Below are 14,323 nucleotides of genomic sequence, written 5' to 3'. Positions count from 1 at the left end.
TTATCTTCCTTCAGTCTGGATCAGCTCTCTCTCTCAGCATGACGCAAAGCCTCATCTCCTGTTAATACACTCTAGCTGATGATTCTGACAACCTCAGAGCTTCTGCATGTGTTGATAGTTTTCTTGAGGGTGTATCATTTCTCTCTGGAGGACCATCAATGCGGTGAAAGATGCTCTTTGGTCTGCCCGCAACTTGCTGGTCTTCCAGCTGAAAGAACTGACCCCGACCGAGTGTTGCAGACTGGCGCACTCCAAGGTCCAGGACTACGTGCTGAGGGACGTGCTAAAGCTTGGGGCAGCCGCTGCCAAGGCGCGGTGGGGAAAGACCACCGTATGAGCCCCCTCGTCCAGAAAAGGGGAAAGACTCCTATCTGGTAACTGGGCCCAGCTGGCGCCTCCCCCAACTGGTCAGGGGCCAACGGGGACTGTGCGGGGTGACAACTGCCGGGGCGGTTTCTTTGCTTTTTTTTTTCTTCTTTTTTTCCTTTAGTTGGTGTATGTACCCCCTGGGTAACCCAGAGCGACTTGCATGACTGGGTAGGTGTATAAATATGTTTTATTTTTTGTACATCTTATGAATAAAGTATATCATTTCTCTCTGGAGGACCATCAATGCGGTGAAAGATGCTCTTTGGGCTGCCCGCAACTTGCTGGTCTTCCAGCTGAAAGAACTGACCCCGACCGAGTGTTGCAGACTGGCGCACTCCAAGGTCCAGGACTATGTGCTGAGGGACGCACTAAAGCTTGGGGCAGCCGCCGCCAAGGCGCGGTGGGGAAAGACCACCGTATGAGACCCGTCGTCCAGAATAGAAAAAGGGGCCCTATCTGGTAACTGGGCCCAGCTGGTGCCTTCCCCAACTGGTCAGGGGGCCAACGGGGACTGTGCGGGGAGATGACTGCTGGGGTTTTTTTCTTTGTTTTGTTTTTTTTTCTTTTAGTTGGTGTACGTACCCCCTGGGTAATCCGGAGCGGCTTGCATAACTGGGTAGGTGTATAAATGTTTTATTTTTTGTACATTCTATGAATAAAGTACATTTTTTCAAATAAAAATAAAGTATATCATTTCTGTTTGGAGGACCATCAATGCGGTGAAAGATGCTCTTTGGGCTGCCCGCAACTTGGTCTTCCAGCTGAAAGAACTGACCCAAACTGAGTGTTGCAGACTGGCACACTCCAAGGTCCAGGACTACGTGCTGAGGGACGTGCTAAAGCTTGGGGAAAGACCAGCGTATGAGACCCCTCGGCCGAAATGTAACAGGGGCCCTACTCGGTAACTGGGCCCAGTTGGCGCCTTCCCCAACTGGTCAGGGGGCCAATGGGGACTGTGCGGGGAAATGATCGCCAGTGTTTTTCTTTTGTTTTTACTTTCTTCTTTTATTTGGTGTACGTACCCCCAGGGTAACCCAGAGCGGTTAGCATGACTGCGTAGGTGTGTAAATATGTTTACTTTTTGTATATACTGTGAATAAAGTATATTTGTTTTTAAAAAGGTATATCATTTCTCTCAGCAGATGTGCTCTCACAACAACATCTCTTATGCTTAAGGCCATCGCATCCCTAATGATGCAAGCATATGGACGTACATGGAATAGTGTAGGTTAGATGGGCTTGAGATCGCTATGACAGGTCGGCACAACATCGAGGGCCGAAGGGCCTGTACTGTGCTGTAATGTTCTATGTTCTAATGAAGCAAAATCAGAAATTGCTGGAAAAGTACTCAGCACGTCTGGCAGCGTCTGAGGAGAGAAATCAGAGTTAACATTTCAGATTCAGTGACCCTTTAGAACACTTTGAATGTTATTGGACCCCAAAGCGTTAACTCTGTTTTCTCTCCACAGATGCTGCCAGACCGAATGGGTTTTTCCAGGAATTTCTGATTTTGTTTCTGATTTCCAGCATCTGCAGTTCTTTTGCTTTTTTCTTACAATCCCTGGTGATGACATCTTCTAGTTTTGCAATATTGGAGAATCCAACTAAATGTATTGTATTTAATGCAAATACATATTGGTCAAGTTTCTCTCTCTCTTTGAGGTCTAACGTTGAAAAGATGCCATTTATAAACAACATTAAAATGGTGTTCAAAGTGTGTACTCTAAGCCTGCAAAATCTTTCCTGTGTCTCTGTTCTGCTCCTGTGTGAAAACAGGATTGTAACTTTTGTATACACAGCTTAAAATAATTATGGTTTAGTGGACAGCAAAGAAGGTTACCTCAGAGTACAATGGGATCTTGATCAAATGGGCCAATGGACTGAGAAGTGGCAGATGGAGTTTAATTTAGATAAATGTGAGGTGCTGCATTTTGGAAATGTTTCATGGTATGGTCCTGGGGATTGTTGCTAAACAAAGAGACCTTAGAGTGCAGGTTCATAGTTCCTTGAAAGTAGAGGCACAGAGTGACAGGACAGTGAAGAAGGCATTTGGTATGCTTGCCTTTATTCGTCAGTGCATTGAGTAAAGGACTTGGGAGGTCATGTTGCAGCTGTACAGGACATTGGTTAGGCCACTTTTGGAATACTGTGTACAATTCTGCTCTCCCCCCACTATAGCAAGGATTTTGTGGAACAGGAAAGGCATCAGAAAAGATTCACGAAGATGTTGCTTGGATTGGAGGGTTTGAGTTCTTGGCAGAGGTTGAATAAACTAGGGCTATTTTCCTTGGAGCATCAGGACCATGAGGGGTGACCTTGTAGAAGTTACACAATCATGAGGGAAATGGATAGGGTAAATAGGCAAGGTATTTTTCCCGGGGTGGGGCAGCTCAAAACTGGAGGCGCATAGTTTTAACATGAGAGGGGAAAGATTTACAAATGACCTAAGGGGCAACTTCTTCACACAGTGGGTGGTGCGTATATAGAATGAGTTGGAGGTGGGTACGATTACAACATTTAAAAGGCATCTGGATAGATACATGATTAGGAAGGGTTTAGAGGGATCTGGGGCAATTATTGGCAAATGGGACTAGATTTATATAGGATATCTGGCCAGCATGGACATGTTGGACCAAAGGGTCCATTTCCATACTGTACCTCTCTATGACTCTATGTAACAATTTCATACATTTACCACATAGAGTGGAAGAAAATTCTAATTTGTGTCACATCTCCTACAGCAACAGGGAGAGGAAATTCACAGTCATTTTGATCCATCCAGTAATTCAATGTTTTATTTTACTTCTTCCTTGCAGTTTCTTGCCGCTCTTTTAGCTCTAAAAACTGATTCTCAGCTGCACCAGTCTGACATTGTGCTTCAGGTGATGTGTGTTTAATGACTGCCAGCAAACTGCACACTACAGTACAGGAGAAGGTCACATAACTATGGCAACTGAGCCGGTACATGAAGGGTATACAGTAATCATATTATTTCAAATAACGTTGGGTACAGGCCCAGTCTATAGACTTAAGCTCATGATTCAGTTTGGCAAAACCTCTCTGAGGTGCTATTTTTAAGATGAGATCTTAAACAAGGACAATTTGGCCTTTAGGTATCTGCCCTCCATAAGGGAAGGTGCTGGTGTAGAGGTAACATCATGAGGCTGGTAGTTTAAAACCAAGCCTCAGGTTAACGTTCTGGGAACTTAAATCCCACAATAACAGACAGTGAAATTTGCATTTTTAAAAGCCTGGTAATAATGGCAGACATGTAAGCACTGTCAATTGCAAAATCCATCTGATTCACTCATGCCTTTTAGGACAGGAAATCTGCCGTCCTTACCCAGTCTGGTCTGCATGTGACTCCAGACCCATAGCAATGTGGTTGACTCTCAACTGCCCTCTGGATAATTAAGGATGAGCAATAAATGAACATAGGATCCCTACAGTGTGGAAGCAGTGCATTCGGCCCATCGAATCCACACCAAACCCCCAAAAAGCATCTCACCCAGAGCCACTCCATGACCCTATCCATGTAACCGTGCATATCTCATGGCTAGTTCACCTCGCCTACACATCCCTAACACTACCGGTAACTTAGCATGGCCAATCCGCCTAAGCTGCACATTTTTGGATTGCGGAAGGAAATCGATACAGACACAGAGAGAATGTGCAAGTTCCACACAGACAGTCGCCTGAGGTTGGAATCAAGCCTGGGTGCCTGGTACCGTGAGACAGCAGTGCTAATCACCGAGCCACCGCATTGCCTCACTACGTGCACCCACATTCCATGAATGAATGAAAAAATGCCCTCTTCGCAGGACTGAAACATAGCTGCCAGCTCTGAGATATTGGGCAAGGAAAGGTTTGCAGGGCCGTTGGGAAAGAGGGGTAGAACTATTTGCACTGCTTCAACACCCATTCCCATTTCTTCCCTCACTCCACACAACCCTTCCTCCTGTCCCAATACCAGCAACCGTGTGAAACTCTGGAACACTGCCCAGATTCACATTCTACCCTGTACATCCCATGCTGATTGGTCTCCATGGTGATGTCTGAGGATTTGGTCCCACATAAGATCTGATTAACTCACTCCCTGACTCCCAACCTTCCACGACACCTCACAGAACAATGGCAGGGATAAATCCACTTTATTTTGACTGAGTAATTTCATTGATTCCATCTCAAAATGTTGCAGAGGGGATTTGAGTCTTCAACATTGGCTGTTGGGCTGTTTGTGACGTGAGAGTTTCTGTGATGAACCCCAGGAAGGTGAAGGTGCAGAGTTGGCGTCCTGACTCAGTATCTGATGAGATGGCACTATTAGCCAGAGAAGTGAAAGTGACATGAGGAAATAGTTTCTCATGCAGGTGTGAAATGTACTGCCTGAGAGTGTGTGGGGAAGCAGTTTAATCAATGCTTTCAAGAGGGAGTGAGACTGTGATCTGGAAAGGAAGGTTGAGCAGGCTTACGGGGCGAAGGCAGGAAACTAGCCGTTTGGAGAGCTGGGCCAGACATGATGGGCTGAATGGTCTCCTTCTGAGCCATAATTCCGTGAATATCAGCACAATGCAGCAGCCTATCTACCATCTTAAATTTTTACTCTCTCCACTACTGATGCACTGTAGCAGCAGTGTGTACCATCTACAAGATGCAGTGCAATTAATTCTGTCTTAGCCATAATTCAGTGAATGTCTTTTTAAAGATAGCAATTCACACAGCCTGAATTGTTTTATCCTGGCATAAATGACAACCTGCAAACTTAAGACATTTGAATCTCTCTGGCAACTTAATGATGTGCCCCAGGGGTGACGTAAGTCCTGGAACTGAGCCAAAGGTAAATCTAAAATGTTATTATTCCAAGTTGAGCTCTCACAACTCATCAGTTTATGCTTGTCGAATTTGTTCTAATTTATTGTCAAACGTCCTCAAGGCTTGTCCATTATATTCTCCTTGCTGACAATTTTCTGAGCAAATGATACTTGTTTATGAATCATACTTGGCCTCGGATGCATTTATTTTCCACTTGTCTGAGTGGGCAGACTTGCATCATTTCTGTCTGTTCCGCACTCATCCTATAATCCACTTGCTCACTGGTGCTCATCAGTTACGTTTGTCACCTTGTTTCAAACCATGCTGTAATGCTGGATTCCCTCAGACAGTAGGCGCTCCAAGAAAACCCCTTTTGCAATCTCAGGGCCCGATCAAAGCTCTCAGCAACAAGAGGTGCCTTTTGATAGCTTTGTGTGTTGAAAAGACAGGAATCCACAAGCAGAGAATGAACAGTCATTGTTTTGTAATGATCTTGGTTGAGAGACAGACGAAGCTCGTGAAGGGGAGAGGTCACACACAAGACAAATGACTAAAAGACGGAAGTGATCCCTTCTTTTCTCTCTCTCTTTCTCACCTTCTAAACTCCCTATCTTGCCCTCTTCCTCCATCTCGTTCTTTCTCTCTCTCTTTCTTACTCTTCTTTTTTGTGGTCTTTCTCTCTGCTCTACACTTATCTCCCTAACCCCCAGCGTTATTTGATCTCTCTTCTTTCTGTCTCTCTCTTTTCTTTCTCACTCTTTCTGCACTCCCTTCCCTTCTCTTCTCTCTCCTCTATCCCCAGTCATTCTCCTCTTTCTGTGTACAGACCCCATCACCCCTAACCCAACATCCTGCGGGTTTCCACTGTCCAGCAATTGTCCTGAGTCAGCCACAAAAGCACTACAGCTACTTGAGCAGGTTAAAGATATTCTGCAACAAATGACTCACCTCCTGCTCCTGACTCCTCAAAGCCTTCCACCTATCTACATGGCACAGGTCAGGAGTGTGATAGAATAATCTTCTCTTGCCTGGATCAGCATAACAACACTCGAACAATACTTAACAATGCAGCAGCCTACCTACCATCTTAAATTTGTACTCTCTCCACTAAGGCACTGTAGCAGCAGTGTGTACCATCCACAACTTGCGCTGCAATAATTTATCAAGCATCCCTCAATAGCATTTTCCAAATTATCTGAAGGATGGGAGAAGAAAGCACATGGGAACACCACCACCTGCAAGTTTCCCATGCACCATCCTGACTTGGAAGTATATCGCCATTCCTTCACTGTCACTGGCCAAAGTCCTAGAATTTCCTCCCTAAGGGCATTGCGGGTCAGCTAACAGCACGTGGACTGCAGCGGTCGAAGAAAGCAGCTCACCACCACCTTCTCAAGGTAAACCATAGAGATAGGTAATAAATGCTGACCTTGCTAACAACATACATATTCCATTAATAAATTATTTTAAAATACTCTGCCCCTCCCTTTTCCAAACGTCCATCTCTTATTTCCGGCCCCTTTCACTCTTTATGCCTCTCCCGTAACCTCCCTCACTCTTTCCCGTTCCCTTTTTCACCCTCCTCAACTCCACTTTCTCCTTTTATCTCCCACCCACTCTATTCATTGGTCTCTCTTGCTCTATCACTCCGTCTCTTGCTCGCTTTCTTTATTATCATATTCCAATCTGGGTTTCAGACACATTACTTCAGTCTAACCAAGCTCTGTTACAACTGGAGCAAGACTTCACTGTTCCTGTACTCAAAGCTTCTTGCGATAAAGGCTAACATTCCATTAGCCTTCGTAATAGCTCACTGCATCTGCATGTTATCCTTCAATAACCTAGTGACTAGGGCACCCAAGTTCCTTTGTGTATGTACACTTTCCAACTTCTTACTATCTGAGAAATATTCTAAGAAATATTGTTGTTCCTACCACAGTGAATAACCTTGCATTTTCCATATTGCAGTTCATCTGCTATGTTCTAATCCCTGCCCTGACGTCTTTTTGTAAAAATTTTTACATTTTCATCACAATACATACTCCTGCCCAGTTTTGTATCATCCACAAATATGGAAATGTTCATCCCAGTTCCAAATCATTGAACTTTATTGTGAGGACCTGACGCTGGAGTGGTGATCTTTACAGTACCTCATTAGTCACGGTCCATCAATGCGAGGATGACTCATTTATCCTTACTCTGTTTTTTGTCTGATGGTCAATCCTTAATACGTGCCAGTACATTACCTCCTATTCTGCATGCTTCGATGTTTTGAACCACCTTCTTGGCGGGAACCTTATCAAAAGCCATTTAAATCTACTCATCCATCAACTCCCTGTTTATCAATTTTGTCAGGAACATCTCCAAAAATCTTCAACAAGTTCATCAAGCATAATTTCCCATTTGCTAATTCGTGCTGACTAGCCCAAATGCAATCAGTTTTGTTCCAAGAGACCATTTGTCGCATCGTTTATGATAGATTCTAGTGTTCGTTCTCACATTTTCTCCACTACGAAGTGCCAATGTATCTAACACTAAGCGCAAGCCACCTGACTAAAGTGAGAGGACATTCCCCCGCCCTTCCAAATCCTGTAAGATGCTGGGAGAAAGCATTGAGGGAAATAACATTTAGGGGGGGCTTTAGCAATGTGAACCCCCCCCAACTCTATGGTTCCTCCTAGTGCCATGTTCCCACACATCGGTCTAGGTAAGTGTTGAAGAGAGGCCAGGCCACCTCCCTGGGGTGGGGGTGGAGTAGTGAGAGTTAAACCAAGCCGATTCCTGGCTGTTGTTCCTGTGCTTGAAGGGTTAGGCGTTTTGCCAACGCCCTTAATGAGGAAGGTCAGGGTCAACTATTTCCAGCTGCAGGAAACAATTACGCTGGAGGAAGGTTTCATGTTGAATGGGCAGTAAATGAAGTAACCTCCATACACTGCATTCAGGTGAATGATCGGTAATGACTGAAGGAGAAATGGTGCCCAAAACAAAGTGAGAATTTCACGCTCAATGAATAATGTTCCCATAACACTCACTACGACATCAACTTGAATTGATATAGCACCTTGAGTGCACTGACACCTTCCAAGGTGCTGCATAAGAACATCAAACAAGCATGGCAAAGCATGACAAGAGGTGGTCAAGTGACGAAATTCCTGGCCAAAGGGGTAGGTTTTAATGACTGTGGAGTAATGAGGTGTAGAAATAGAGATGTTTAGGGAGGGAATTCCAGAACTCAGGGCCCGGGTCATTGCAGGCACAGTCCCCAAAGGTAAAGTGATTGAGATCCTGGATACTGAAAAGTTCAGAATTAGAGTCAGGCAGGAGCTTGGGAGGGTGGTGGGGCTGGAGTGGCTAACAGATATGGGGAGGGACAAGGCTACAGACATTTTGAAAACATTTAAAAATGAAAGCACGGCTTGACCGGAAGCTGATGCAGGTCAGAGAGGATAGGGTGGTAGGGGAATGGAATTTATTGAGAGTTAAGACACTGAGTTTTGGATCGACCTTAAGGACATGGAGGGAGGGATGTAGCAGAGCTGCCAGGGTTGTATTGGAATTGTCCAATCCAGAGAAACAAGATTATGGGTTTTCAGCAGCAGATGAACTGAGAGAGGAGAGGGGGCGTGTGATGTTGCAGAAGTGGGAAGTGTTGGTCTTAGTGATGGCAAAATATGAATTTGGAAGTACATCTCAGGGATAAAATTTGACACCAAGGTTGGGAACAGATTGGTTAAGTCTCTGCCAGGGACTTGGATGGAATAAGTTGACAGTGAACAGAGTGTGGGATGGGGACTGGAGACAGTTACTTTGATGTACCACATATTTAATAGAGAGGCATGTCCGCTCACCCAGACTGGAGATCATCCAATAACAATGGGAGCTGCTGCTGACATAGAGCTGGAGGTAGGAAGAGGTCATGGGAAAGGGAACACTATGCCCTTGGATGATGTCATTGAGGAGCAGAATGTAGATGAGAAATAGGAGAAGGTGAATGGCAGAACTCCAGAGGTAATGGCATGGGAACAGTGAGAGAAAACATTACACTCAGCTTTGATTAAACAGATGAGAATGGAGCAGGAGAGCAGTCCCACTGAACTGTAGTGAAGAGGCACTGGAAAAGGGGGAATGGTTAACTATGTCAAAGGCTGTAGACTGGGCAGCCAGAGGACAAACAGAGGAAATTTACCTTCATCGTAATCATGTACAATATCTGTTGTCATTTCGAGAGGAGTCATTTTGTATGGTCACTGGGACAGAAACCTGATTGGAGGGATTCAAATTGGAAGTGAATTGGCAAGGTGAGATTCCAAGGGCTTTGAAAGGATAGGCAGGTTGGCGATGGGGGGAATATGTTTGGGATGGATTTAAAGGCCTTTCCTTTAGTGACAGAAGTATTAACAGCAGATTTGAAGTTGGGATGGGCGAGTGGGGGAGCGAGAGAGAGAGAGAGACAACCTTTGAAGAGAAAGAACTAATTACAATAGTGGCTGTGATAGAGACCAAGAAGGATGTTAGATGATTATCAGCTCAGTTAGAATAGGATCAAGAAGATTGGTTGATTGAATAAGAGAGGTTGGAGACAATCTGAGGGGAAACAGTTTTGTTAGGATTCCTTAATGCCATACTCAGTCAAATGTGGTCATGATACTGCTGTGAGTATGTTTAGTGGCAGAAGTGGTGAAAGTGACAGATAGTGGGTGGGATCCCAAACAAGTGTTTGTGATGTCAGGGGTTGTTACTTTCACGTCCCCTCTGCCCTTCAGTAATTTTGTCCATGTTTGAACTGAGGCTGTAATGAGGTCAGGAGCTGAGTGGCCCTGGTGGAACCCAAACTGGGCATCACTGAGCAGGTTATTGGAAAAACATACTGCCTGACAGCTAGTTGATGACACCATCCATCACATACAAGAGTAGACTGATGGGCTGGTAGTTGGCCGGGTTGGATTTGTCCTGCCTTTCACATATAGGCATATATGGGCAATTTTCCACCTGGTCAAGTCGATGCCAGTGTTGCAACTGGACTCCAAGCACTTGGCTAGGGCAAGTTCTGGAGCCTAAGTCTTCAGTACCATTGCTGGAAGGTTGGCAGAGCCCCTAGCCTTTGCAGTATCCGGTGCCTCCAACTGTTTCTTGATATCACGTGGAGGGAATCGAATTGGCTAAAGACTGGTATCTGTGACGCTGGGGACCACCAGAGGAAGCCAAGCCTTCAAGATGATGAAGAACCTTTGTGCATTATTGCACTGAATTGTGTAGGGGTTGGTTAACTTGGATAGCTGGCCTGTGATGCTAACAGCATGGGTTCGATTCCTGCACCAGCTGAAGTTATCACGAAGGACTCTCCTTCTTATCTACTCCCGTTGCCAGTTCACTTCCCTCCACGTGATATCAAGAAACAGTTGGAGGCACCGGATACTGCAAAGGCTAGGGGTCCTGCCAACCTTCCAGCATGGTGACCCTCAGGTTAAACCAACACCAGTCATCTCTTTCTGTCTCTGATGAGACAACAGGCCTACTGCCTGGTAGGACTATGGTGACTTTGCCTTTTTACCCACTGCTGTGAGTATGTTTAGTGGCAGAAGTGGTGAAAGTGACAGATAGTGCGTGGCATCCCAGACAAGTTTTCTAGATCATGACCAGCTTCTCAAGTGGTGTTGGAGCTGCACCCATACGGGTATGCAATAGTTATTCCATCACATTCCTGACATGGTGGAGAGGGGTCAGGAGGTAAGGTCCTTGCTGTAGAATTTCCAACATCTGACCTGTTCTTGTAGTATCTGTCTGGCTGATACAGTTCAGCTTTTGGTATATAACAATGCAGGATATGGATGTTAGGGGAAATGCTGCAAAGGTTTTTGAGCAAAGTGTTCTGTCTGTTTCTTCTAGTAGTCGCTTTACCTCATCACCAACTCCAGGTTATTTTGACCTTTCAAGGGTGTGCAAATAACTTTCTGACCCAATATGCCAACCAACTTTACAACTTTAGATATACACACAAGTGCTCACACACATACGTATGTACACACATGCACATACACGAGTGCACACACACACGCACATGCATGCACACACATAAGCGTACTCATCCATGCACACACACATGCATACACACACATGCACACACATCTGTGCACGCGCACACACATGCACACACACACACATGTGCGCACACACACATGCACACTTGCAAATGCACACTCACACATGCACACCCATATGCACATACATGTGCACACAAACGCACACACACATGCGCAGACACATGCAAAACTCATATGTATACACACATGTGTGCACAAACACACATGCACATGCATGCACACACATCTGCACACGTAAGCACACACACGCATGCAAACATGCACATATGCGCCCACATGTGCACACATGTGTGCAGATGCACTTGTACACACTCATACATACAATGCACATACACACACATACATGCACTGACAGGTGCACACACACAGTCTGAAGAGAGAAAGGGATGCAGTCAGACCTGAGTCACATACAAAGTAGGGACAGAGACAAGGACAAATACAAACAGTAGTGGCCGAGACAAAAATGAAGGGAGAGAAATTGAGACACACAAGAGAAACAGACACATTCAAAGGAGTTACCACAGAAACACAAGCACTGTTGGTTGTAAAAGTTCAAGCTCCATCTGCAGCAATATGCCTAAGGACAAACAACAAGGCAATACAGGATAGATTTAGTAATGAGAAATGCCTCAGGTTTAGTTTACAGTTTAATGGTGCCTGAACATATATGTACTAGCGATCACAACAGGATCAAGGTCAATGTGATGTTTGAAAGGCAAAATAATTAAACTGCCACTAAGTCAAGATTTAGGCTTTGTTTAATTGTTTCAGGGGATGTGGGTGTCGCTGGCTGGGCCCAGCATTTATTGCCCAATCCCTAGCTGCCCTTGAGAAGGTGGTGGTGAGCTGCCTTCTTGAATTGCTGCAGTCCGTTTGCTTTCGGTAAACCCACAATGCTGTTAGGGAGGGAATTCCAGGATTTTGACCCAGTGACAGTGAAGGAACAGCGATCATTTCCAAGTCAGGATGGTGAGTGGCTTGGAAAGGAATTTACAGGATGTGGTGTTCCCATGATCTACCTTGGTCTTTCTAGATGGAAGCGGCTTTGTATTTGGAAGGTGCTGTCAAAGCAACCTCAGTGAGTTGCTGGAGTGCATCTTGCAGATGGTTTCCACTGCTGCTACTGAGCATCTGTGATGGTGGGGAAGTGAATGTTGAACACGATGGATATGGTTTTGGGAGCTTCTTTGTCTTAGGTGGAGTCAAGGTTCTTGAGTTAAGGTTTACCTTTATGGGAAGAGAGAGATTATCTGCAACAAATTGAGTAGATCCATCAACAAGTAAAGTTATGAAAGGATAGTGGAGGGGGTGTGTTCAAAATATATCTAATGTGATACAATGCCATTTTAAACCCCAATAGAATAAGGGACAATATGAAACTAAAAGTAAAAATGCAAACAAAAAGTGAAGTGCAGATCTTGCTGAATTGTAAAACATGAAGAAAGTCAAAGGATGAAAGCTACAAAAATTGAGTGTTCAACAATCTTGCAAGTTTTGAAGCACAAAAGATTCTGCCAACAATAAGGAAGTGGAAGCCGAAGGAAGCTGATAATGGTGACATGTCAATGACAGTAAGGAAGTGGTGGACAAATCACTCAGTATTAACTGCGAAGGGGAAAATCAACATTTTAGAATTCTCAAAGAAACATACATGAGGGGCTGAATGGCCTCCTTCTGCAATGTAAATTCTATGAAAACCATATTGTATTAAGGACGGTAACTCACCGACATTAATTTAATCAAACTAATATTAATGAAGAAAGCGAAAGATTTGATTAAATAAAAATCCAGCACCAGCAAGTGTCTATTTTAAAGAGTCAGAAGATTATAAATTTTTAAACTATAACTTTGCAAACATTATCTCATTTCGAAAACAATACTTTTAGATTAAAAAAGAAATACCTTTAAGTTAGAAAACTGTACCTTTAGATTAAAAGAAGCTGTACCTTTATATTTAAAAGCTGTACCTGAAGATTAGAAAATTGAACGCCAGAAAGTTATATTTGTCACTTAACTACTTAGGAAAGGGAGGAAAGAGAGAGAGAGAGAGAGAGAGAGATGAAGAGAGAGAGAGAAAGGTCAGAACTACATTAACCAGTTAGCCACATATTTGTTTTCAGAAAACTATAATGAAATGATGGAATGAAAATTTTTAGGTTGCATTTTGAAAAATTTGTGCCTTGAGAATTTTTCAGCTCATCAGAGAAAGCCAGCATGGATTTGTAAGTATTACGTCAAACCTGAAAAATCTGAATGAAATTTCATAAGGTTTGAGTAGTTGGACAGAGCAATGTCAACAAATGTTATTTGTATGAATTTCCAGAAGGCATTTGATAAAGCCATTGAAACATATTTGCCCCATCATGTTGTCTCTTGGGAGAGTCATCCTCCCCCTGTTCACTCCATTGTTCCGCAAGTCAATTTCTTTCAAGGCTCCATCCTGTACTATTTCCAAATTATTGATCATCTCAGCTTCCACTACCAATTGCTGCCTTCAAAGTACTTCCTCACATTTCCCACTTTTGCCATCTGTGTCTCCTGGTGCCTGCAATGTCAATTAAAGGCAGAGTTTCTTCATCTCTCATAAGAGACTCACAGCTAAATTCATGGAGTTGATAGCGGTATCACTGACCTGGACAGGAATCTGGCTGAGTGGCAGCAGACAGCTTAGGTTTAACCACGGCTGTTTAATTTCTTGTCTCAATTCTGTTGTGAATCTGTGGAATTCCTTACCCCAGAGGGCTGTAGAGGCTGGGCAGTTGAGTAAATTCAAGGCGAAGATAAATTTTTATCTGTGGGGAAAAGGCAAGAAAGTGGTGTTGAGGATTATCAGATCGTCCATGATCTCACTGAATGGTGGAACAGACTCAATGGGCTGAATGGACCACTTCAGATCCTATATCTAATGTTCCTGCAGTATGAAAGGGTTACCATTGCAGACTAAATTAAAATATTGCAATGTCATACAGACATGGATGGGAGGAAAGGAGAACAGATTTGGATCTTGCAGTGTGAAAGCCCATGTTTTAGTTCTTCTCAAC

The 14,323-nt window shown here is 44.1% G+C and overlaps 1 protein-coding gene across 1 annotated transcript in view; it reads right to left on the bottom strand.

Annotated features, from left to right (window-relative positions):
* LOC125455697 (ovarian cancer G-protein coupled receptor 1-like) overlaps positions 1–14,073 on the bottom strand; it is a 66,603-nt gene extending 52,530 nt beyond the window's left edge. Inside the window, exon 1 of the mRNA XM_048538024.2 lies at positions 13,915–14,073. The gene's annotated coding sequence lies outside the window, so the exon portion shown is untranslated. The remainder of the gene's footprint in view (positions 1–13,914) is intronic.
* Between the last annotated feature and the right edge of the window lie 250 nt (positions 14,074–14,323).

This window comes from Stegostoma tigrinum, chromosome 10 (assembly GCF_030684315.1).
Source record: "Stegostoma tigrinum isolate sSteTig4 chromosome 10, sSteTig4.hap1, whole genome shotgun sequence".
NCBI lineage: Eukaryota > Metazoa > Chordata > Chondrichthyes > Orectolobiformes > Stegostomatidae > Stegostoma > Stegostoma tigrinum.
This window is presented reverse-complemented; position numbering and strand designations above follow the sequence as displayed.